Here is a 25,780-nt window from a genome sequence, read left to right as displayed (position 1 = left end):
TTGACTAATGGCTTAAATTAATGACTACTAGTTGACTAGTTGTACGTAGTCTAATTAATATAAGTGAAGACAAACTGATCAACATGAGTCATATTCAAAATGGTAAGTGAATGCTGCTTTGTTTACAGTTTGTATATTCTAGTTCCTTTTTTGAATGACGAATACAGACTACTGTCATCTGCTGTTGTGGACAGTTATTATCTCTCATGCAGGTGCACAACGTACATGCTTGGCCATCGGCTGTGGTTTTTGTGGTTGGTTCAAGTGCAGCATTTTTTTTTTTTCTTTTTTCCAGATGCAGCCGACGTGAGCCGGCACCACCATCAGCTTCCGTCGCGCTAGTTCTTTGACATCGGTTTGGTGTGTAAAGACCTTAAGTAATTTAAATGTCAACTTCAATGTTTCAGATGTTTCTCCTAAAATTCCTTAAAAAGGAGTACAGAGTTATAAAATGAATGTGGTCTTGTCAGAATTTGGTGAGAGTTGTTTTTAGTTTATATTGAGATCTCTGGCTTTTGCTTGTAGACTTTTGGTTATATCCTGTCGAACAGTTGATTTGAATAGCTCTTTATTGATGGTTCCTTTAACACATTTGTTGATTATAAGTAAAGATGTACCAACATGTTAAAGGGATAGTTCACCCAAAAATGAAAATTTGATGTTTATCTGCTTACCCCCAGGGCATCCAAGATGTAGGTGACTTTGTTTCTTCAGTAGAACACAAATGATGATTTTTAACTCCAACCGTTGCGGTCTGTCAGTCAAATAATGCGAGTGAATGGTAACACAATTTATAAGAGTCAAAAAATATGCATAGACAAATCCAAATTAAACCCTGCGACTCGTGACGACACATCGATGTCCTAAGAAACAAAACGATTGGTTTGTGCGAGAAACCAAACATTATTTATATCATTTTTTACCTCTAATACACCACTATGTTCAACTGCGTTCAGCACTCGTTTAGTGAGGTCTGAACGCGCTCTGACAACGGCAGTGATGTCTGGCACTCATTGAAGTATATGCGCGAGACATCACTGCCGTTGTCAGAGTGCGATCAGACCTCACTAAGCGAGTGCTGAACGCAGATGGACATAGTGGTGTATTAGAGGTAAAAAATTATATAAATAATGTTCGGTTTCTCGCACAAACCGATTGTTTCGTGTCTTAGGACATCAATGTGTCGTCACGAGCCGCAGGGTTTAATTCGGATTTGTCTGTTGTTGTTTTTTTTTACTCTTATAGATGGTGTTACCGTTTACACCCATTATTGAGCTGACAGACCGCAACGGTTGGAGTTATAAATCATCATTTGTGTTCAACTGAAGAAACAAAGTCACCTACATCTTGGATGCCCTGGGGGTAAGCAGATAAACATCAAATTTTCATTTTTGGGTGAACTATCCCTTTAACACTCATTAGAGTATTAGCAGAGTATCAGTAGATTGGTAGGGTGAATAATTTGAGATGTAGTTGCAAAGTTACTTATAGTCCATAGACTGTCTGTTGGAGGACCATCACAATAAAGAGTTAGCAGATATTAAGTAGACAGTCTACTAATACTCTAATGAGAGGTAGTTGACATGTGCTTGCAAAGTTACTTACAGTCAACAGAACATTCAAAAGGGACCATCAAAATTCAAGTCCCCCTGAAATCAAAATTAAATTTTTTTTAGCTTTTAGTATGAATGTGTTAGCCTTCAGGTTATGAATAAGCTGGTGTGTTCCAAAACAATGACTAAATTCGCATTTAGGAGATATAAGCATTCAAATCTTCCGCTAAAATGGATCACAGATTTTCATGATATCACCGTGGACTTCAGCTTCTCATCAAATCTGCTGTCCAATCAAATGCTCTCTAGAATCTGAAGTCCCTCCCCCTCCTACACTATAAACAGATGCTGAAGCTGCGGCTGAAATCGATCATTTCTTCACACATTTATTAGTTTCTATATGGTGAATGGCACATAGTGCACTATATAGAGGATAGGGAACGATTCAGACAGTGTAAATATGCTTTCCATTGACGCAAATAAAGTCTGTTTTCGCGCTAGTGTAACGTGAACCGCTGCAGTGCGAGCACAGTTTGCTCTGGTCCAGAGACACAAGAGCACAGAGCGGATCATACGCATGAATCAGCACAGACAACAAAACGTTTGGACACATTTGAATGCAAACAATGCTATATTTTATAGAAACGGTTAGCATGAGGAAAATTGGGTTTTACGAGCTCAACAGCTCTAGCCGAGCTGTGAACAAGGCGAAACGCTGTTGGCTATCTTGAAAAAAAGGGAGGAGCTTCTAGATATATCCCGCCCTGTCTTCCTGTTTCATTGAAAGATACGTCAACACAGTGAATAAAGCTGTGCATTCCAAGGCACTTCATCGGTCCTTTAAGTGTTACCAAAAGATCTTATTTGTGATTTTCTTTCTAATGAGATTGGTTGAATAAATTATGGCATCACCTTTTTAGATTTCTGATTTGTAAAATTTGAGCTAAGACTTTCCATTTAAATCTTTACTGTACATTTGAACTGGCTGGTATGTCAGAAAAGGAAGAAGAAAGAAACAATTACTCAGTCTCCTTCTTTTTTTTTCTTCTATATTTTTTTTTTTGAAAATCCCTAGAGAGCCATGGAGTGAAACGTTCGGACAAAACAAGGCAAATGCCTGATTGCTTTGAAGCAATTGATCTTGATTAAAGTCTCTCCTCTGCGAAATCTCAATATCAAACACAGGAATTACACCATCTACACGTTAATTGTTCCAACACGGCTGCCTCAGTGGGAGATGGATTTGCATTTCTGCATAATAGAGCTGCAAGTCGCTCTTCAGTGCTAATTGTGTTTTTTAGCTCTTTCTGTCAACGCTCGTTGAGAGGTGAGAGAGACGGGTGTTTGTTTTTGACATTTTAAATAAACTGGTTGCAGACGATGCATTTGGTAACTTCAGCAAATGATCCAGGCACTAACTAATGTACTTGTAAGATAGGACAAAAAACAGGCTCTTTTATAACTTAAAAGTAAAAATGAGTTCTGAATGTTCTGAGTTGAAAAAAAAAAAAAAAAAAAAGGATTTAACACAGTTTATTTTTTCAGTTAATTTATTCCTGAGAGAAATAAATTGACTGCACTAAAAGTACCACCATGGTACTTAGTTATCTTCAGCTTATTTGTGGTTGCTAGGGTGTTCTGGGTTGTTGCTAGGGTCGAATTGTAATGCAAGAGACACCTGTGTGGTTAAATAGATGCTAATTACAAATCAGTAGGCAAATAGGCAAGAAAGAAGACCAATCAGAATTCACTATGCAAATATCACAATGCTGTCAGTTTGATTTTAAATAGCACATTCAAAAGAATAAAACATTTCAAGACATTCTATTAAAGTTAGTAGGACATTTTCAAACTGTAATTATATTCAAGTATAGTATAAACATCTGTTTTATAGAACTTTAAGAATGAAGTTATGAACAAAACATGGAGTTTAGGCTATAGGTTTGAGCTGAATTATAGTGTTGGGGATTAAGAACAAACCCTAACCTCAGTGTTTGAGGATTATCATCATTACAGTGCTGCCCTGCATGCTTTAAGAAGCGTACCTAACCATAAATAAGAGCAACAGTAATAGTTATACAAGAACCATTGGCTGGTTTTAGTGCTCCGTTATGTACAAATTAGTGCACTCTTAAGTCTTTTAGACAGACGGTTGAGTATTTTGTAGCCTTATTGCTGTATTCTTCACCTCATTATATCCTTACATGTGCCTGGAGGCCATGAATCTGACATGTGAAGTTGTTCAGCTGCGGGTGAGAAGTTGATTTATTGGTCAGCAGCAGAGTTCATTAGTGCGTCAGTGTGTCTGTGCACCTCCGGCCGCATGGTGCTGTTAGAAATCTCACCAGCATTTATGAGCATTACAGTATGAGCTGTATGTGTGTGCGTGTGTGTGTGTCTCTCTGAGAAGAAGACTGAATTAAAAGTGAATCTGACCCTATTACTGTTGACATTAACAGTGTGAAAACCATCTTTACTCATTTGCATGTTTTCCAAAAACTACCTTCTCCATGTGAAGCTGGGTGCATGTATATCTTTCCCCAGTTTTTTGCTCTATTGTATCTTGTCAGATTGCAAAATGTGACCTGAATGAGCGGGTATGGACTGAAACAGACTGTGTGATTTATACAGTGCCCTCCAAAAGTTTGGATAAGCAAAAAAAGTTTTTGGACAATATCAGCATGAATCCATATCATCCTTGTGAATTATCATGGGTATCAGCAATAATTGCAATTCAATGAAATGTATACATCATAGTCAGACATGATAATGGGATTTAACTTCTTTTTGGAGGATTATTTGGCCTCAACACCTTTAGCTTCTCTAATTGATTGTCAACTGGCCAAAACTGTATACACTGCAAAAAGCGACTTTCTTCCTCAGTATTTTGTCTCGTTTTACAGTACAAATATCTAAAAATTCTTAAATCAAGGAACATTATTTGAGAATCAAAATTACTATATTTGAAGTCTTGTTTTCTGAAAAGAAATATTGCTCAAATATTGAGTCAGACAAACAAAAAAGTCTGCCAGTGGGGTAAGAAAAATAAACTTAAAGGGAAAACAAGTTTATATTATTCTTACCCAATTGGCAGACTTTTTTTTTTTTTGATTTAAGAAAAGTCACTTAATTTTTTACTGTAAATAAAATAATACTGAGAAAGAAAATAATTTTTGACAGTGTAGAGATGCTTTGTAAGCCTAATACGGAGTGTCTATTTACACTAAGTGTAAATAGACACTATAGCATCCATTGTTGGCAAACGCTATTTACACTAGCTCCGCCCACCAATGTCTGGTTTGGCCACTCAAGTTTAACAAAAGACGTATAGAAGTTAATGTCATCAGTTGCATAGCAGTAGTGAGTAATGCTCGCAATCCTAGCTTTTACCGCGATCCATGGAAGTTTTCAATTCCACCTTTTGCTGAGCTCGCTCTTCTCCATTTTCCCATCACATATCACATCAGAAAGGCATTTATTTTCAATAAAAATGAAAAGTATGTTCTAAAACTGGAAATAAACTGCTTAAAGAGTGTTTAATAGTATTAAAAGTATTTATTGGGTAGGGGTAGGGGAAGGTGTAGGGAAGGTTTTTATTCTCCCAATAAGGCAGCATCAATTTAATAATTTTAATAAATATAATCATTTGGACTCTATGACATTAGTGCATCCTGTTAATGTACACAAATACTAAGGTATCTGTCAATATAAAGTATAACATCTAATTACTATTCACACTTCTTGCAAAGAACTGCTACTTTTACATGGTGTAAATAGAATATATCGCAATTTTTAGTTTATATAGCATATTGCTAAGAAAATGCTGCTATTGTCACTTAGTGTAAATAGAATACATCGCTATTTTCACTTGGTGTAAATAGCATCTATCACAAATAAAATATGCTAAATGGCATCTAATTTCTATTTACACTTAGTGTAAATAGCATCTATCGCACTTAGTGCAAATAGCTGCTGCCCATTTAATATTTCATAGCTTGATAGCTATACCAGTATTTTAGTGTTTCTGGGCTAAAGTAAGTTTTCATAATTTTGTACTTTCAAAGCCCCAAATGCAAAGTAAAATCACTAAATTATAAGAATTTATTTTAAAATCATTCAAAAACCAACTTTGCCTACGGCAATCATAAACTTTTTTGACACTATGTGTGCATTCATATAATTTTATTAACAGTTCATTGAATGAAGCAGCAAGTTATCAAAATATCACTCTCACACTTTTACTGCAGTTTTAATCATGATCCCATTATATTTTTATAATGCATTACAATTGTACTAGTCGTGTTTGTATTTGCCATTGTGTGTATTTGTTTGTTTGAGTGTGACATGAGCAATTAAGTCAAAAGTCAGTTTGGTGATTAACTTTGAGAGGAGTGGGGTTCATGAGATCACTGGCTCTGAGAACGAGAGAGAGTGAGACAGATAAATCTTAATAATTCTCTGTAATTAGCTCCTGGTTTGTTCCAGTGGGACACAGATACACAGCTGCTAGATCCTAACTCACCAGCAGTTCACCATCAGGACCCTCTGTCATAGGTGTGTTTTGTAACGAGGCAGGTGAAAACGGATACACAGGATGCTATATCATCATATTAATACTTTTTAAATTAAGTATAATACTACAGCATGATGCCTTATAAAAGTTATAGTTTTATTCTAGGTTGTATTGATTTGTTATTGCAGCTCCTATATATATTTGTAAATGGATGCCATGGTGTGCTCAGTCTCTTTCTGTTTGTTTGTTTATTTGTATTTGGTTTTAATTACATTAAGAAATGTTTTGCTTCACCAGCCTTCTAATGCATTTCTGTTGAACTGTTAAATAAATCTTGAACATTTGTTAGTCACACTTACATCCTTACTCATATATCATCACTATGTTTGTGTGTGTGCATCTTTCTGCTTTCGTTTCATCCCCACAATATGCCGGAGCAGCACCCACAAGAGGATGAGGGGGGAAATATCGTCAGAGCTCATCTGCTAATTAATGTCTGATTAAAGCAGTGTGCCTGCAAGGTCAGATTTCGTTTCCCCGCTCAGTCTGCATGAACGCAACTTCCATACTAATCAACATGTCCGACTGCACTTACTTTAAGATTGGTTTAAACCGCCATTCTTCAAAGCTATGTGATATTGGTCCAAATGTTATAGAGCTCTAGAGAACATCATCTATATGCTTTAACGAGTCAGTATTGTCAATATTGTTCACTGCACTTAACAATGGTGGTAGATTCTCATTATTGCAATTGTGTTGCTAGTTCATGAGAATATGCTAATTGGGCAAGTTTCTAAAGTCTTTTTAAGCCCGTTTGAGTCTTTCTCTGTTATGCATTCGGGTTCTATGTAGTAGTGTATGCTGCATTGCATTTTGTCTACATTGCTGACCTTTCTCCTTATTAGTAGATTTGAGAATCATAAACTTATTCATAAAATTACTGGTTTTCACAAATGCACATAGCACAACCAGTACAGTCTGATTACACACCACATGGTTCTGAGGATTCAATAACACTTCACAATAAGGTTTATTAGTTAAAGGTGCCCTAGATTCAAAAATTGAATTTACCTCGGCATTGTTAAATAACAATAGTTCAGTACATGGAAAAGACATACACTGTTAAAAATTGCTGTAGTTTTTACAGTAAATATTTACAGTAGACGACTGTTTTTTTAATTTTACAGCATAACTGTATTTTTGCCACGTGGGAGCATGCGAGCATGCATAATTGCTGTGAATTTTAGAGGTCCAATAAGATACTGTGTTTTTTTTTTTTTTTTTTTTAAGGTAGATCACTGTTACTGAATGTTCCTATGACTTCTGCAGTAATGCTTTTTTAAGAAGAAGAAAAAAACAGTTGCAAAAGTTTTTGTCATCTTCAGTGGACATCTTGGGAGTTGGGACTTTCCATTGCTTGGTTTTTATGTTTATTTATATTTGTATAAATTAATGTAATTTAACTGTGCCTACCTTTAATTTAACTAAATATAAATTATAAAAGCAAACAACTTGATCCATATTCCATTCCAGTTGGTGGCGATAATGCACCAATAAGCTAGGTTGCCAACCGCCAATAAACACCAAAAAAGAAGTTGGGACTTTCTACGCGCTTTCGTCATCATCAGAGCCGTTGGTCATCATCACCAGCACTCAATTTTCGCGTTCACATCGTGCTCTACGGTTACCGGAGGAGGAGGAGGAGGAGGAGGAGGAGGACGATCGCTAATGAGAGCGAGTTCAGGTGTGTTACATCTACAATATGGAATCCTTTTTACATCCACGTTGCAAAATGTATAATCTAGATTATTTGTCCAATTTTATGATGAGTATGATGCTTGATGAGTCGTCACAGATTAACGATTAACGTTAGCTGTCTATATTTTCTTCACCATTAAAGTGTGGCCGGGCTGTCATTTTACTAAAAAAATTTTGATAACTGCTCGGTATATAACATCTTTTACATTGTTGTTGATAGTAGACATGTAAGCTTTTAAACGTTTTAAGCTTTTAACTTGATTGTGTATGTTTTATGCAGTTAGTGTTTAACTTGACTAACGTTAGTTTGCAGTGCACATGCTTTATTGCTGTGCATTTATTAGCTTGTGAAGTCTATATTTTTTTAAAGTTGAAAATGTTTATCTGTCACTTTTGTAATAATGAGAGCAGTACAATCCTGAGTTTTGTGCCGCATGAGAAATTGCATAGAAATGTGCCTAAATCAGGTTTTAGATGTGCTGTAAGTTACCTGATTGCCCACATATTTTCACTGTTTTCTTCATTGAAGTCCCACATATACAGAAATCACAGGGAACATCACCAGTCTGCTGCTAAAGAGCATCAGGCACAGATGTGTGATAAAACATTTAAATGCCATGTAGACTTTTGTGAAGTTCAATGTGGGACCCTAACACAGCTTTTGTCTCATTTAAAGAGCCATATTCAGTCAGGTCTGGAGATCCAGTGCCCATTTGGTTGCAACATGACATTTAAGGTGAGATCTACATTTGCATCACATGTATCACGGACACATAAAGACGGCAGTGATGTCTAGCTCTCATTAACGTATATGCGTGAGACATCGTTGTCAGAGTGCGATCAGACCTCACTAAGTGATTGCTGAATGCAGCTGGACATAGTGGTGTATTAGAGGTAAAAAATTATATAAATACTGTTTGGTTTCTCACACAAACCGATCGTTTTGTGTCTTGGGACATTAATGTGCCTTCACAAGCCGCAGGGTTTAATTTGGATTTGTCTGAGCGTGTTTATTGACTCTTTTAAATTGTGTGACCATTTACTCCCATTATTTGACTGACAGACTGCAATGGTTGGAGTTAAAAATCATCATTTGTGTTCAACTGAAGAAACAAAGACACCTACATCTTGGATGCCCTGGGGGTAAGCAGATAAACATAAAATTTTTCATTTTTGGGTGAACTATCCCTTCAACAAAATTCCTTATTCGTAACATTAGTCTTCATTATAAGTCCCAAAGTGTATAGTGTCTGTCTAAAAATTAAAAATTACATCATGATTTACTCACATCTTGCCTGTCATTCATTACCATAATAAAGCTGAGAAGAGCTAGGACTTTTTATATTATTTTTTTATGTAACTCTGATTGTATTTGTCTGAAAGAAGAAAGTAATTTACTCCTAGGATATCGTGAGTAAATCATGGTAATTTTCACTTCATTTAATTCTTTTCAGACTATCCCTTTAACATGAGCTATACAACAATTATTAATCTATGCCCTGCCATATTCTTATTTTATTTTTTATAGGTGAATCCATGACCCCAAGCAAGTGGATGTTGTCCGTCGAGAGGGAAGTTGTCCTGGGCCCATTTTCAGAGGCATTTGTTGAGGGTCTGGCAGCATTGTTTGCGACCTATTACAACTTGAATCTTGCTTATCAGGATGATGCTGCATGCACGCTGGATTTTATTCAGAGGTATTTCAGAGCATAAAATCTTACTCAATATTTATTGTTACTTTCACTTTTTTTTTTTTTTTTTACTTTTAGGTTTTCAATTTAGGATAGTTTATCAGAATTAGATATTTTATGGAAAAGTTTTCAAATGAACAACAAAAAATTGCTAACCACATACTGAATAGAGAATTATTTTATTCACTGCATGTTACTAAAAATTGCAAGGTGCATCTGGATTAAAAACTAGACGAGCACAAGCAGATGCTTCAAGTTGCTTTTGAAGCAGTAGAATGCCAAGAGTATAGCAGTTAAGTATAGCACAACTGTAGCAAATAATCTATTATAAATATGCAAATAATTCAAATACTACAAACAATGCAAAAACCATATAAAAATAAAAAAAATTATTATATTGACTAAAATAACAATGAAAGATAATTAAAAAGAATAACAATTCTATAATTTCCCATGTTGTCACAACTTTTTTAGAGTGTGTTGCAGCCATCAATATCTAAACTTGTTTATTTATTAAATACAAACAAGTTGGTCAGCGAAAATTCTGGAAATATTTTCTTTGTACTTTTTTTTTTTTTCAGTTAAAGTTGAAAGAGTATTGACATCACAGATTCTTGATTTTATGGCATTTTACAAAATGTGGTTGCACTTCCAATACAGTACAACTACCTTATCTTAAATCTCTTAAGGAGATCATTTAACAGCTGTATAATCACGGCAGTCTTCCTGTAGACAATGCACTAGATGCAGTGGATTGCAGTGTGCAATGATTTACATGTTCTATAGCCAAATTTTTAGAAATGCGTTTTTAAATCTGTATAATAATATAATCTGTACATTTTATTTATTGTAAACATTGAAGGCTAAATATTTTTACATTAATTTCTGATAAAATTAAATATGACCCGAACTCTTCATTGAAATTAAATGTAATTTGAATTGTCTGATTAATTTTGTATTTTATTTTTAAGTCTATAATGTTTTTGATAATTAGATGGTGTGTTTGTTTTTTTTTTTTTTTCACACAGAGGACTTGTGGGCATCAACCCGGAAACTGGATCAAAAGTTGCTGCTGGAAAGCGAGACAAGAAAATGCATGGAATGAACCCACATGTATGCACACTGTTACATAAACTAATGGACTTTAAATGGCTTGTCATTTAAAGTATTCCAACAAATTGATACCAGAGACTGACCCGATTTCCAAGTTCATATTCTTGCCTTTAAGGTAGGCACAGTTCAGACCATGTCTTTAGTTTATGACTTTAGAACACTTTAGGAATGTGTGCACTGCATAGTTAATATTTAAAGGCATAGTTCACCCAAAAAGAAAATTTGATGTTTATCTGCTTACCCCCAGTGCATCCAAAGATGTAGGTGACTTTTTTTCTTCAGTCGAACACAAATTATGATTTTTAACTGCAGCCGCTGCCGTCTGTCAGTCAAATAATAGCAGTGATTGGGAACTTCAACTATAACAGTAAATAAAACTTGCTTAGACAAATCCAAATAAAACCCTCCGGCTCGTGACGACACATTGATGTCCTAAGACACGAAACGATCGGTTTGTGCGAGAAACCGAACAGTATTTATATCATTTTTTACCTCTAATACACCACTATGTCCAACTTCGTTCAGCTTCCCGCTAGTGAGGTCTGATCACGCTCTGACAACAGAAGTGATGTCTCGCGCTCATTGAAGTATATGGGCGAGACATCACTTCCGTCACCACAACGCGTTTTTTGACCTCACTAGCAGGAAGCTGAACGAAGTTGGACATAGTGGTGTATTAGAGGTAAAAATTATATAAATACTGTTCGGTTTCACGCACAAACCGATCGTTTTGTGTCTTAGGACATCAATGTGTCGTCACGAGCCGGAGGGTTTTATTTGGATTTGTCTATGGAAGTTTTATTTACTGTTATAGTTGAAGTTCCCAATCACTGCTATTATTTGACTGACAGACGACATTGCAGTTAAAAATCATAATTTGTGTTCGACTGAAGAAAAAAAGTCACCTACATCTTGGATGCACTGGGGGTAAGCAGATAAACATCAAATTTTCATTTTTGGGTGAACTATCCCTTTAAGTGCTGCTGTTCTCTGAGGTTTTTTCCAAGGCTAAAGACTTACATGTAATGTGCAATCTCCTTTTTTTTTTTTTTTTTTTTTTTGGTTTGTTTGTCCCGTTACATTTTTTGGTATCTGGTTGTGTTAAATAACCATTACAATAAATTTGTTATGTTACTGAACCTGTTATTGTGAGTTTTATTTGACAAAAATGCTTTAACTTACAGCAAACAAATAGTGAATTGAATTCCACATAAAATGCTCTAATTTACTGTAAAATGTATAGCAGTACATGTAAGTTCATTGTTGCTCTTGTAATTTCACTTGCATTCATAATTATTTCTACTTTAATTTTAGTTACAGCTGTAAGAAATGTACAGCGTATATACAGTGTGCTGTGTTTTTTTTTACAGTACAATTGTAGTTAATGATTTACAGTACTCTTGGAAATTTTACAGTATTGCTGGCAACCAAAATTGCCAGTAAGTTACTGTAAATTTTACAGTACATTTGTAGTTAATGATTTATAGTACTCTTGTAAATTTTACAGTCTTGCTGGCAACCAAAGTTGCCAGTAAGTTACTGTAAATTTTACAGTCAATTTTTTACAGTGTACAGTGAGTCTCAAACTCCATTGTTTCCTCCTTCTTATATAAATCTCATTTGTTTAAAAGACCTCCGAAGAACAGGCGAATCTCAACATAACACCGACTGTTACGTAACAGTCGGGGTGTATGCCCCCAATATTTGCATATGCCAGCCCATGATCGAGGCATTACACAAGGGCAGAACATCTGGATGTGCACAGATGAATCAACAGACTAGGCAAGCAAGCAAGGACAATAGCAAAAAATGGCAGATGGAGCAATAATAACTGATGATTCATGATAACATGATATTTTTAGTGATATTTGTAAATTGTCTTTCTAAATGTTTTGTTAGCATGTTGCTAATGTACTGTTAAATGTGGTTAAAGTTACCATCGTTTATTACTGTATTCACGGAGACAAGAGCCGTCGCTATTTTCATTTTTAAACACTTGCAGTCTGTATAATTCATAAACACAACTTCATTCTTTAAAAATCTCTCCAACAGTGTAGCATTAGCCGTTAGCCACGGAGCATAGCCTCAAACTCATTCAGAATCAAATGTAAACATCAAAATAAACACTGTACTTACGCGATTAGATATGCTGCATGACGAACACTTTGTAAAGATCCATTTTGAGGGTTATATTAGCTGTTTGAACTTTTTTTATGCTCTTTAAGGCAAGCGCGAGCTCTTGGGGTGTGGAGCACCAGATTTAAAGGGCCACACACCCTGAATCGGCTCATTTCTAATTATGCCCTAAAATAGGCAGTTAAAAAAATGAATAAAAAAAAAATCTATGGGGTATTTTGAGCTGAAACTTCACAGACACATTCAGGGGACACCTTAGACTTAAATTCCATCTTTTAAAAAGTTCTAGGGCACCTTTAACATTAGTTAACTACTTTAGTTAAGATGAATTAAGAATGAGCAATACTTCTACAGCATTTATTATTATAAATTAATGTTCATTTCAACATTTACTAATACATTATTAAAATCAAAAGTTGTTTGCTAACATTAAAGCAGAACTAAGTAACTTTTTTTACCTTCATAAATAGTTTTCTAAGTCCTTACGATGGTTAATTGACTTGTAGTGGTGTGTTTGAGGCAAACACTAACTAATCTGGCACATCTATGCCAAAAAACAGCACTTGCAAGTTGAGCTGCGCCAACCTGACACAATCTCGCCTCATGTTCACATTCGAATTAACTTACCGTAATTCATACTTTACGGTAATTCAAAAACAATGTATATATTATGACTTTACTGTACTGTATGACTTTTCTTGTACTGTATTTGCAAAACTACTGCGCTGGTGAGCGATGTAGTCATTGTAGTCCAGAGCTGCACTTGGAGTATTTACGACAGTGTGATTCACTGAAGGAACCTGTAGGGGAAGCTTCGCAAATCTTACTGAGTTCCGCTTTAATGCACTGTGAACTACCATGAACAAACAATGAATGACTGTAATTTTATTAACTACCATTAAAGGCACAATATGTAAATTTTTGCCGCTAGAGGTCGCCTATTCAAAACAAAGGCGTAGCTTGATGATGCTGAGATCTTCAACTCACAGCTGGTGGAAAAGAATCATGATGGGACTCGACAAAAATCATGCTCATGGATGAGATTATTAACATTACTATAGTATGAAGCAGCGCAGGGCCGGGTGCTGTAGGAGCTGAACAAGGCCACTGGAGTGATTGCTAATGAGAGACGAGCGTGACACATGTCTCGAGAACAGTGGAACTTTTATTATACTTTTATTATACTGACATTATGTCGCCACTTCTGCTTCTTTCTTCCGGTCAAGCATATGTGGGGAAACGCAGAGCTGTTTTATCATATTAGATACATTTGAGTGTGTTGAAAATGATGCTATAACGTTACTCTGTGCGTTCGGCGGCTGCTATGACATACTTGTTGCACACTGCAGCTAGATCAATATTAGAGTATCATATTAATAAATGATGGCTTGTGTTGATAAATGGCATTCGATTAAGGAGAAAATGCTACATTACTGTTACTAAAAATAAAGCTGCATCTGATTATGCTATATTAGCCACTTGACAAAATAGTGTTGTCTCTGAGGCATGGTGAAAACACGCTGTCACAGAAAATCAAGAAAACGAGATTCAAACAAAAAGACTAAACGTGTTGAGCTATATAACATTAATTAGCCTAGTTTTCTGTCTATAAATGTATCCTGTTGTTCCCTTGTCTAAAAAAAACATGTCATATATTTAAGCATCTTTGGTGTTTCCATGGTTTCCACAAAATAAAACCGGAAAGCAAGGGTAACATGGTATGACTTCACTGATAGGCAACACATGGAAACGGTCCGTGTCCTGGTTAAAATTGCTTATTTCTCTAGATTTAAACATCTGAAATAATGTAAGTACACAAGTCAACAAAATATATAACACTGTTCTAGTGGGGTTTTTTTTTATATTTTAATCCAAAAATCTTATATATTGTGCCTTTAACATTAACAAAGATTACAAACATGCAACAAACTGTAAGAAGTATTTTATTCATTGTTAGTTTATGTTAGTTAATACTTTGTTAACTAATGAAACCTTATTGTAAAGTGTTACCAGTTCTTTTTAGTGAATCAGTGAACACTTGCAGTTTACTGTGAGACCCAAGTTGGTGTAGTCAAAGATGCTCAGAATGTTTTGTCAGTAGTATTTTATGAATATTAATGAATGACATATGTTTTAGTTATTTAATATATAGCTGTATTAGTTGTTTAATATATAGCTAAGGCAGTGATCTCAAACTAAATTCCTGGATGGCCACAGCTCTGCACAGTTTAGCTCCAACTCACCTGCTTGGAAGTTTCTAGTAATCCTGAAGACTTTGATTAGCTGGATCAGGTGTGTTTGATTAGGGTTGGAGCAAAACTGTGCAGCACTGTGGCCCTCCAGGAATTGAGTTTGAGACCACTGAGTTAAGGCCACCTCTAAAAAGACTTTTTAAAAAGTGATTTAAAGTAAACTCACTTTTGCATAAATTGTTTTAAATGTACTTATTGAAATGATTTTATTAGTTTTCCAAAAATGTTTTCTTGAAATGTACTAAAAGAATCGTTAAAGGGACTGGAATCAATAAATTCCTAAACAATTCCCATCCCTAATTATATATCACTTTATTATAATTAACATCTCAAATATATTGCAAAAAAGTCAGTATTTTTATATATTTTTTTAAGTCTTTTTGAATGTTGTTTTGCTAACTGTGATAGTGGTGCCAAATAACATGTTGCTCAAGACAAACCTAGACTGATTGCATCCCCGTTTCTAGTTCTGGTTAGCATTAATTATGTGGTTTTATGTTAAATTATAGTGTTTTATTTAATGACACCCTTGTAGAGAAAGTTCCTTTGAAATACCTGTGTGGCTCTTTTATTAACTGCTATAAAAATAGCAATTTCTTTAGAATAAAGCCTCCCTGTTGTTGTTCATGCATCTAGTGGCTTCCTATTGACCGCATGTTACAAGTAGACTGCAATAGTTAATTCTACATTGTAAACATCTTCCATGAATGCTGATACATAAGTTCATTGAACCAGTTGTTGTGCTACTTTGTCAGTTTACAAATGTGAACCCGTTGTTTGCGCATGTTCTCAACATGCCTCTTTTCCAAGGTTCCTTAATGCTGAGTAATAAGCCGTTTATTTTGTTCAGTCTCTGTTGAAACTGAGCCCATGCCGACAACAATAGCCTTTCAAATCCTATTGCTTACTTGCCTAATTTCCTCCACCGGGAGCGTGGAGAGGAGGAACCTCTCATTTTTCCCCTCCGCCTCGCCGTCGAGGAGCGGGTGTTAGGTCATTACGTGAGGATGAGAAGAATGAGCGCTCCGCATGGAGCCCTGTGCGGTATTGATCTGATTGACCGCCGCTAAGGACGTGACTCCGAGCTGTTATTGGTCTGTTTGGAGAAGGCACCCGTGTCCTCTGGATTAGAGTGTGTGAATTAAGTGTGTTTGAAAGGTAGCGAATGGGCAACGCATTCTGAATTGACTGCGCCGCATGATGACTTCATTTTAGCGGCGGTGCTCAGCTTTGCCCGTCTCGAATCTGCAGGCGACGTACTGTTATTTTGCAGTGAAGTAGAGCTAGCGGTCGCTTTTGCAATGATTTCAAGGAAAATGAGCTTAAAAATATGAACGAGATAGAGTTTGAGATGTCGGTGGCAGTGCAGTTTTTTTTGTTTTTTTTTTGGCTGCTCCTTGCTGTTTCACTCTCTTGCAGTTTCATTGGCCGTTGTTTGTCACTCCTCTACTGCTAGTCAGGACAGTCTTGTGTAAATTAGTTGAATTGAAATTTGGTCCACAAAAGTTCATTTATTAAGTATGATCAAGCATATAAATAAAAAATCCATCCATCCATCCATCCATCCATCCATCCATCCATCCATCCATCCATCCATCCATCATCTGTCTGTTTGATTTACTGTATGTTGTTTGATCGAATTATATATTGTGTTATCGATCTATCGTTGTATCTTTCTATTGTTTTATCGATCTATCTATTGATCTTTTTTATAGATCTATACATCTATCTATCGTTCTATTGTTCTGTCAATAATTTTACTTCTTAGGCCCTGTTTCCTGGTATTAAGATACTTATGGGTCGATTGGATTACAAGTAGGCTAGATGACGCTAAATACAGGTGTAAACGGGGTGTAAAACGTTTTGAGCTTTCGACTGGATTGCTTTCATAGTGGAAATACTGATGTTGTTGAATGTTCAAACAGTCAATAAAGACCGCCTATTCTTTACCTACTGAATTAACGCGTAAACATTATGGAAAGCGCACTAGTCTGACGGGATTTAAACTTTGTAAGCTGAACATCCAAGTTTGGTTTGAAGACGAAAAATGTTCCTAGCACATAGTTCTCTCACCATTCCCGATTTCTAACACTTACTCACAGCGTTCGCCATTGTCTTGCAGCTGTCAGAGCATAAACGAAAGCTGCTGCTCTCCTTATGTTTTTCTGTCACCTCCGGGTGCGTTCATATGTAAATTGCGTGATCTTATTTTGTCCATTAGATCGAAAGATCTGACGAAAAAAAAAAAAAATCATTTAACAGGGTCTTTAACAGGGAAAAATGGTCCTTCATTCAAATTCAAATAGTATGTGTCCCAAAGGAGCTAAGGGAAAGTTGTGAGTTGGCTGCAATCTTTGACTTTTTGTCAAAGATTATTCACATACTTAAAACATGAAAGGCTTACGAGCTTCAGTCTTGTAGTGTGTGCTTGGCTTTTGGCTCAGCTCTCCTCAAGATCAAAGCCACCGGTGCTCCATTCGAGGTTGAAATCCACTCCTAATTGCTTGGCCACTTACAAAATCAATTTGGGATTTAATTGAATCCATAAATGCCTTCGTGGCTGCTTGCACTGTACAATCCCAAAGATTGTGCTATAGATTAATGGGCTTGCAAGTTAAAGGTGTTTAGGGACACTCGAGCCAGTGTTTGTGTGGTTAAGCGAAAGGAAATTGTTTGGGATATCTAACATCTGAGATGTGATCCAAATGGAGGATTCACATAAATAGTGACATTGTCTAGTCAATATGGTTGCCTAGAAGTGCACAATTAAGAGTGTCAATTACCTTTTAGTGGTTGTTGGAAGCAGTGAAAAGGAAAGTTAGTTAGAAGTTACTCTCTACCATCATTGAAATCTGTTTGTTCAAATGAAAGTGGGAAAAATGTTAATCAAATGTGCCTTGATCAACCAAATACAATAGCAGAAACATATTCAAATGTGAAGAAACAATAAATATAGTATTTAAGATTCTGTTATGCAAATAATGATGTCAAGGCAAGTGCAAAATTCTTGAATGTGAGCTTAAACTTGAGGGGGCCATTTTCAAAATTAGATTTTTTTCTGTTACCAATGTAATGTTCAACCTTTGCCAGTTGCCATTTGCCATTTTAGTATACATTTAAGTATTCTAGCGTTTTTTTGGTAGTGTTAACAGTAATACTTTGTGCTTGATTAGATTCTAATGGAATTGCCAGAGAAAATGCTGAGTTCTCATATTTCCTTCTGACAGGAAAAGCTGATATGGTGCATTTTTAGAGAGTGACCCGGGTTCAATACAAGCTCTATTAAAGGGATAGTTCAACCAAAAATGAAAATTTTATGTTTATCTGCTTACCCCCAGGGCATCCAAGATGTAGATGACTTTTTTTCTTCAGTCGAACGCAAATTATGATTTTTAAAAGAACGCGTTTTTTGACCTCACTAACAGGAAGCTGAACGGAGTTGGACATAGTGGTGTATTAGAGGTAAAAATTATATAAATAATGTTCGGTTTCTCGCACAAACCGATTGTTTCGTGTCTTAGGACATTAATGTGTCATCACGAACCGCAGGTTTTAATTTTGATTTGTCTAAGCAAGTTTTATTTACTGTTATAGTTGAAGTTCCCATCTACTGCTATTATTTGACTGACAGACGGCAGCGGTTGCAGTTAAAAATCATAATTTGCGTTCGACTGAAGAAAAAAAAAGTCACCTACATCTTGGATGCACTGGGGGTAAGCAGATAAACATCAAATTTTCATTTTTGGGTGAACTATCCCTTTAACAACATCCGTGGCATGCTGTTGGTTACCATGGACAGTAATTTAAACTTGAAACTAAAATTGTTTATAATAATGCTTTTACAATGAAAATCTATAGGGCAAGATATTCCAGATGGTTCTAGAGGATTGTAATTGATATTTTTGTTAAATAACTTATTGTAATAGTTCATCTAATCAAAAATGTGCTTTTTTTTAGTCACGAAGTGATGAATTCAATTAATATGAGTGGAGTTTGTTAGAAGAGCTTTACGCATTAACTCACAGAATAATGGCTAAACTTTCTAAAACAGTGTGTATTTTAACATTTAGGGCAGTGGCTTCCCCTATACATGTTCATGCAATATTATACACATAATTTTTGTTTGTTTTTGAGACTAAGAGTTAAAGTTATTTTCAGTGTTAATTGCCACAATTGCCACAGATGCTGTCATTAACTTATATTGAACCAAGAACATTCCTTTAACCTTGAGATCAGACCATATCGATATGGCACCATCGTCATACATTTCATATCAATGTGTGGAAATTTCCAGAAAACCTGGGTTAGACTTGAGAATATGATTGACCTACTGCTTTGATTTTGTGACATTCTCTGACTGGAGAAATAATTTATTCTAACATGAACATTCTTGCAACATCTTCCTTATATTTCTTGTCATTTTGTACCTGTGCTTCATTATTGAAGTACAAAATATGAAATCATCTTGCCTAAATGCTTTTTACGGCCTCAATCTCCTGGACAAAAGAGCTGTAGATTTGCAATCGCTGCAGTCTGACAGATGTTTAATTGAGTTGTACAACTGATGTAGTAGCAGTCTTCACCTTGATACTCCGCCCTGATCTTTATCTGCAGAAACTGCAGAAGTGTTTTACAGGCCTATTTTCTATTATAGCTCTCTTAAACTTTGTGTATTGTGTGTGTATGAGAGAGAGTGTGTGTATTACTCTTTCTGGCCTGAATTGGCTGCAGTTTATGGAGCCGTTTTTTATTTTTTATTTTTTTTTTTTTTAAATATCTCATTATGGACACATTTCACATCAGAACCTTCTCATGGATGTGGGAATCCAGCTAGAACCAACACACACTCTCCTTTATGGATCCACTGATATCTAAAGCAAAATGAATAAATATTCTAGTAAAAAAAAATGCTACTTATGTAATGGAATTTGCCAGGTTGATTATTGGATTTATTTTAATTTACACAAGTCTGCCGTTAAAATACTCTCTTCCTGTGCACGAGTGTTAGGTTTATAAAGTGACCAGTTCCAGTCTTGGCTTCTGATTGGTCTATACAGCACTCTAGTCCTGCTGAAATCCATATGGCTGTACTATATTATGAATATAGTCAATGCCGAGGGGTTGCAGCACCCTTTAACTGTGACTATATTTATTAGGTTACTCATATCTTATTTCTTAAATCAGTGGTTCCCATTTGTATTTTTTCATACTCCTCTTCAAAATGAGAAAATATATTTGTGATAATCTGATTGCTTATTAGTATTGGTGACAAATGCTGGCACTTAATGATTAATGATGAAAAAAAAAAAAAAAAAAAAAGCTCTATTAATTTTGCATAGAGGAGCCAATATCCTTGATGTTATATATATATATAGTAGAATGGCTGTTTAAAATGTGAGTACACGTACACATATAAGGAGAAGAGGAGTATATAAGGAGTATAAGGAGATGACACTGCACACAAACATCATTGGTTCTTACATGTATCATCAGTGCAACAGATTTAAATATAATGAGGTGAGTGAGATTTAAGAACCACTGGCCTTTAAACACTCTTCCTGCATGGTGTGTGTGTGTCCTCAGGTTGATGGGTCGCTGGTGCTGTAAAAGCCAATAGTCTCTGTAGGTCTGTGATGTACTGCTTGCTTTAGAGGGGAAACCCTGAGCACTCTGAAAGCAGACGATCTGATTGGATGAGGAAATTGGCCGCAATAATAACCAGGGCTCTCATTAATATCAGTGCAGCGTCCGCAGGGATCTCTTATTCATCTCTCTCTCTCCCTTTCTTCCTCAGTCTGGCTCCTACCTTTGTGAATAGCTGAATACATTGAAAATAGAAAAACACTGCCTAAGTAAACACTTGGTATTCTGTTTGGTTACAGGCATCTATACTGCCTCTGGTATATGGGGTCTTAGCTTGAATATCTCACGTCACATGAAGGATAGTGCACAGTCTCACAATGAAATTTCTTGTGCTGTTGTACAGCCTTTTCCCTTACAATTTAAGATTAATATTGTTGGGTTTTTTTCTCCCTGAAGAACAGTTTATCTTTTAAAGATAGAAAACAGAACCGTGAAAGATAGAACAAGATAAAGATAGAAAACACAATGTCTATACCGGACGCGAGCGGTGTAAACCCATTATAATCAGTGATATTGTCTACAATGGATGCGGCGCAAAGCGACGCGACATGACACAACAGATTTCTGACAGTAAACGGATTCCCCGTTCTATTTCTGATGTAGTTCAAGGGCTTTTGCAATGGTTGCGTTCACTGTAGACAGCTTTTAGCGGCACAATGCGACACGACCACGGTCGCGTCTGGTATAGACATGGTGTTAAACAAACTAAAAATATTACTATTACACCATTTATACATTTTTAGAAAGGTCTAAGATTTTATTATAACAATAAATTATGATAGAAATCTGTGATGGTGATTTCTTGATTTTTGTCAGAGGGGTAAAAAGTCTTACACTTCTCTACACAGGAGAAAAACTTATGGATTTGCATGTTTAATTCAAATTACTTTAGAGTGAAGTATTTTTCCTATTTGATCCAAAACAGAGTGTTGGGTAAAAGTGTCGGCCCTTTGATGTTTTTTGTACTTTTGGTGAAAAATAAATGGAGCGAAGTTGAATATTTTATTTGTATTCAAAACAAGTAGCACAATTTAATTATACTCAAAAAATTACCACACGAGGGATTTCTTAGATCTGGAATGCCTCACTCAATACCCGGACCACTTGCTCTGCATCTTTTACCACACTAGGCGTAAAGAGTGGCCCAAGGCACACCTGCATATGGAAGGTCCTTGAGGGAGTTTCACAGAGTTCATGGAGTGGGTCCTGGTACAATGTAGATCCCTGTTCACAGTTTGCACTGTGGAGAAGGACAACGCCACCCCACATCGGACCTAGAGCCCAGCCAGCCTTCAGCCACATTCACCACGGGCCATCAGCAAAGGCCATTTTTATCTTGGAGCCCAAGCCCATTGCAGAATCTGTCCAAGCGTAAGAGCCAGGACCAATGTCTGTTCCAGAGGGAGTGTTAGCTGAGTTTGAGGGCATGGAGTGGATCCCTGCCCATACTCCCGATTCTAAGGTGTGTTTGCTGAGCTCTGTTCCCAAAGAATTATTTGGTGATCTGGATTATATCAGTTCATTGTGTCTCCAGTCCCCACTGGTCCCATCCAGTCTCCTGTCTCCTCATCCCCACTGGTTTTGCCCAGTCCCAAGTCTCCTTTGTTGCTGCTGGTTTCATTCAGTCCTAAATGTCCTTCATCACTGCTGGTTTTGCACAGCTCCAAGTCGCCTTCATCACCGCTGGTTCCACCCAGCCCCAAGTCTCCTCCTTCACAGCTGGTTCTGTCCAGCCCCAGCTCTGCCTTGGTATGACAGTCCCCTAGCTCTATTTTGGACCTCCAAGCCTTGGACTCCACCTAGGTCCTCCAACCCATGGGCTCACCCTTGGCTCCAGTGCTTGGTTCCACTTTGGTCCATCCTCCCTCAGGTTCTGCCAGGCTCCCTTGTCCCTTGGACTTCCAATTGTCCCGCTGTGCCTGGACACTCCCCCCCATCCCCCTCTGGTTTCAGCATTGTCCTTAGTCTCACCTGCTTTGCCCTAGTCTGCCAAGCCCATGTCTCCACCTCGGTCTCGTGAGCGTTTGGCTCTGCCATGGCCCTCCAGGCCTTCTGTGTCACCCTGGTTCTTCGTCCCTTTGGCTCCGGCTGAGTCTCCAACTTTCATGTTTCCACCTCTCTTGGCTCCATCTGGGCTCCTCCCTCTATCTGTTCCACTGTGGCCCATCGTCCTGATGATTGTGCTCTAGGTCTCTCTCTGGCTTCTTCTGTCGTCTCATCCCTGGCTCCTCCCTCCATTGTCTCCTTCATGGTGTTTCCCTATGCCAGCTCCTCCCAGGTCTTGTTCATCTCCGGCTCCTCAACTTCCTCTGGAACCCCATCCTTCCCCGCTATGCCGGACTTATGATGCAAGGACACGCCTTCCAGAAGGGTTTTGTTTTCCTGTGTTCCCTCTCACTTTTGCCTGAGTTCACATTTGTTGTCATAGTTTCTGACACACCTGTTTCTTGTTCCATTGGTTATCATTCCCTGTGTATGTAATTGTTCTTTGTATTGTTCTTTGTTCGGTGTCATCAACTTCAATGTTTACAAAATGTAGTGTGTGTTACAAGTTCTATGTTCAATGAAATCTCTTTGTATCTAGTTCATTATGTCCCATGCTCTTTGTTGGATTATACTACACAGCAATTACATTACCTATACACTGGTCATGATTTTGCCAAGCAAGAAACGTTCCTGGATCAGGATATTTTGTTGATCCTTGAACAACATTTCTGACTAGTTTTAGTCCTAACCCTATCCCTACTCCTAAACCTAACCCTACCCATAACTTATGCCTAAAATCAGAGGGAAATGATTACACCTAATCCTGGTTGTAATCTAAATTTGACATAAATAATCTTGTCCATCAAAGCTGATTGATTGGAATGTTGTTCCAGGATCAACAAAGATGTTGATCCAGGAACATGTTGTACTTGGTGAAATCACGTTTACCTACTGTATATGCATTATATACTTTTTAAAAGTTTGGAGTCTGCAAGATTTTTTTATTTTATTTTTTTAATGTTGTTAAATTCTCACCAAGACTACATTTATTTGTTTAAAAATACAGTAAAAACTGTAATATTATGAAATATTATTAAAATTTTAAATAACTGTGTTCCATTTTATTGTAAAATGTAATTTATTCCTGTGATGGCAAAGTTGAATTTTGTTCATCCATTACTCTAATGTTCAGTGTCACATGATGCTTCAGAAATCATTCTAATAGATTTGCCTTTTTAAAACACGAACAATATAACAGCAATGTTAAATAAAATATTTAATTTTAAACAATTGATTTAAGTTTATTTTTTATTTTAAAATAAAAATTTAAAAAATAGTTCTAATTTTAATATAAAAATAATATAATAATTCACTGTATCGAACTTGCATTTAGCACAGATTTTGAAGGTGTGTTTGTGGTGTCACTTGATATAAGTAAATCAGGACAAAATAACCCATTCACTATTTAAAAATTGACACCACCTTTCCACCAGAATTATCCACTCACTCACACACATATAGACTGATACATATCCAGGAGAAGGCTCAGCTCAGCTTAAGTGTGTGTCTTCTGTGCAGTGTTCATGTGTGTGTGTTTTACTCTTGAAGGACACAGTTTGGCACAACAGCCAAAGAAGAGGAAGGGGGCAGGAAGCATGAAATGAACCTGTCTGAGCTGTTGCTGTTCTTAACTCAACACACACACACACACACCCACACACACACACACACACACACACACACACACACACACACACACACACACACACACACACACACACACACACACACACACACACACACACACACACACACACACACCAAGACCACTTGTCACTCTCTCAGATTGCTGCTTTGCTCTAGCTTGCTTGCCTTTGAAGCACCCCAGAGGTGAGAGCTTTTACAAATCATTTGGCAAGAATGTGCCACACTTACTGTTTGAATTGATTTGTGACTTTAAGGTTTTGCACTATGTAAGTTATGTTATGAGTGTGTTGTGGAACCCAGTAATTGGCTGTGTGGTTTTGGTAGCTGCTTCTGAAAGAATATGTAAAGTGACACTTTATTTACATGATGTTTACACATCATCTTACACATTTACAAGATGATACACATCCTTTATATTCTCAATTTGACCTGGTGCCTGTTGGGTAGCATCTACACAGTATACAGGTGTTTTACAAATTGTAGCGAATTTACAGGTGTATGCGATTAATTGCCTACAAAATGGATAAAATTATATTATATTAATTATAATTATTTTATTTTATGCATTTTAATTACAGTTACAATTATTTAATTATTATCATTGAATTTAATTACAATTATTTAATTACAGATGAGCTGCAATTGATCATTGTCAGTACACACTATAAAGACTATGCTTTATTTGTTTCTTTTTATCTTTGTTTCGTTCATTTTTTTCTGAATTCAGAATATGCATTAACAGCATCTTTTTTTAAGTTCATTTTGTATATTGTTTTTTTTTTTTGCTTTTTGTTTTGTTTGTAGAAGTACCTTTTAAAGTCCTTCTTGTAATTTCCCTGTGGGAATTAATACAATTGTAAACTAGCACCCTGTAATATATTTGTTAGCATTGGTGTTTTAAAGTCCCCACGAAATCAAAATTGAATTGTAACAAAGTTTGTATATACGGGAAGAAGGAGGCGGGGATGTAATATAAGTCTAAGGTGTCCCCTGAATGTGTCTGTGAAGTTTCAGCTCAAAATACCCCATAGATTTTTTTTAATACATTTTTTTAACTGCCTATTTTTGGGGCATCATTAACTATGCACCGATTCAGGCTGCGGCCCCTTTAAATCTCTCGCTCCCTGCCCTCCCGAGCTTTCAACTATAAGTGCAGTTATACAGTGCATAAACAAAGTTCACACAGCTAATATAACCCTCAAATGGATCTTTACAAGATGTTCGTCATTCATGCTGCATGCATGCATCGATTCCTGTGAGTATAGTATTTATTTGGAGGTTTACATTTGATTCTGAATGAGTTTGAGGCTATGCTCTGTGGCTAACGTGCTAATGCTACACTGTTGGAGAGATTTATAAAGAACGAAGCTGTGTTTATGAATTATACAGACTGCAAGTGTTGATGAATGAAATTCATGAATGAAATTT

The 25,780-nt window shown here is 36.5% G+C and overlaps 1 protein-coding gene and 1 long non-coding RNA gene across 9 annotated transcripts in view; both read left to right on the top strand.

The window, feature by feature from the left end:
* Positions 1-25,780, top strand: part of shank3a (SH3 and multiple ankyrin repeat domains 3a) — a 377,964-nt gene that overhangs the window by 74,252 nt on the left and 277,932 nt on the right. Inside the window, exon 2 of one of the 8 annotated variants that reach the window (XR_010895497.1) lies at positions 296-360. The exons of the other annotated variants lie outside the window; for them this stretch is intronic. The gene's annotated coding sequence lies outside the window, so the exon portion shown is untranslated. The remainder of the gene's footprint in view (positions 1-295; positions 361-25,780) is intronic. 8 annotated transcript variants of the gene reach the window in all.
* Positions 7,709-10,678, top strand: LOC137022752 (uncharacterized). The gene is made up of 5 exons (XR_010895433.1): positions 7,709-7,810; positions 8,501-8,560; positions 8,888-8,967; positions 9,353-9,521; positions 10,544-10,678. It is a non-coding gene; the product is annotated as an uncharacterized lncRNA (long non-coding RNA).

The sequence above is a fragment of the Chanodichthys erythropterus genome, chromosome 7, assembly GCF_024489055.1.
Source record: "Chanodichthys erythropterus isolate Z2021 chromosome 7, ASM2448905v1, whole genome shotgun sequence".
Lineage (NCBI taxonomy): Eukaryota > Metazoa > Chordata > Actinopteri > Cypriniformes > Xenocyprididae > Chanodichthys > Chanodichthys erythropterus.
Note: the sequence above shows the minus strand (reverse complement) of the source record. Positions and strands in the feature narration are given on the sequence as shown.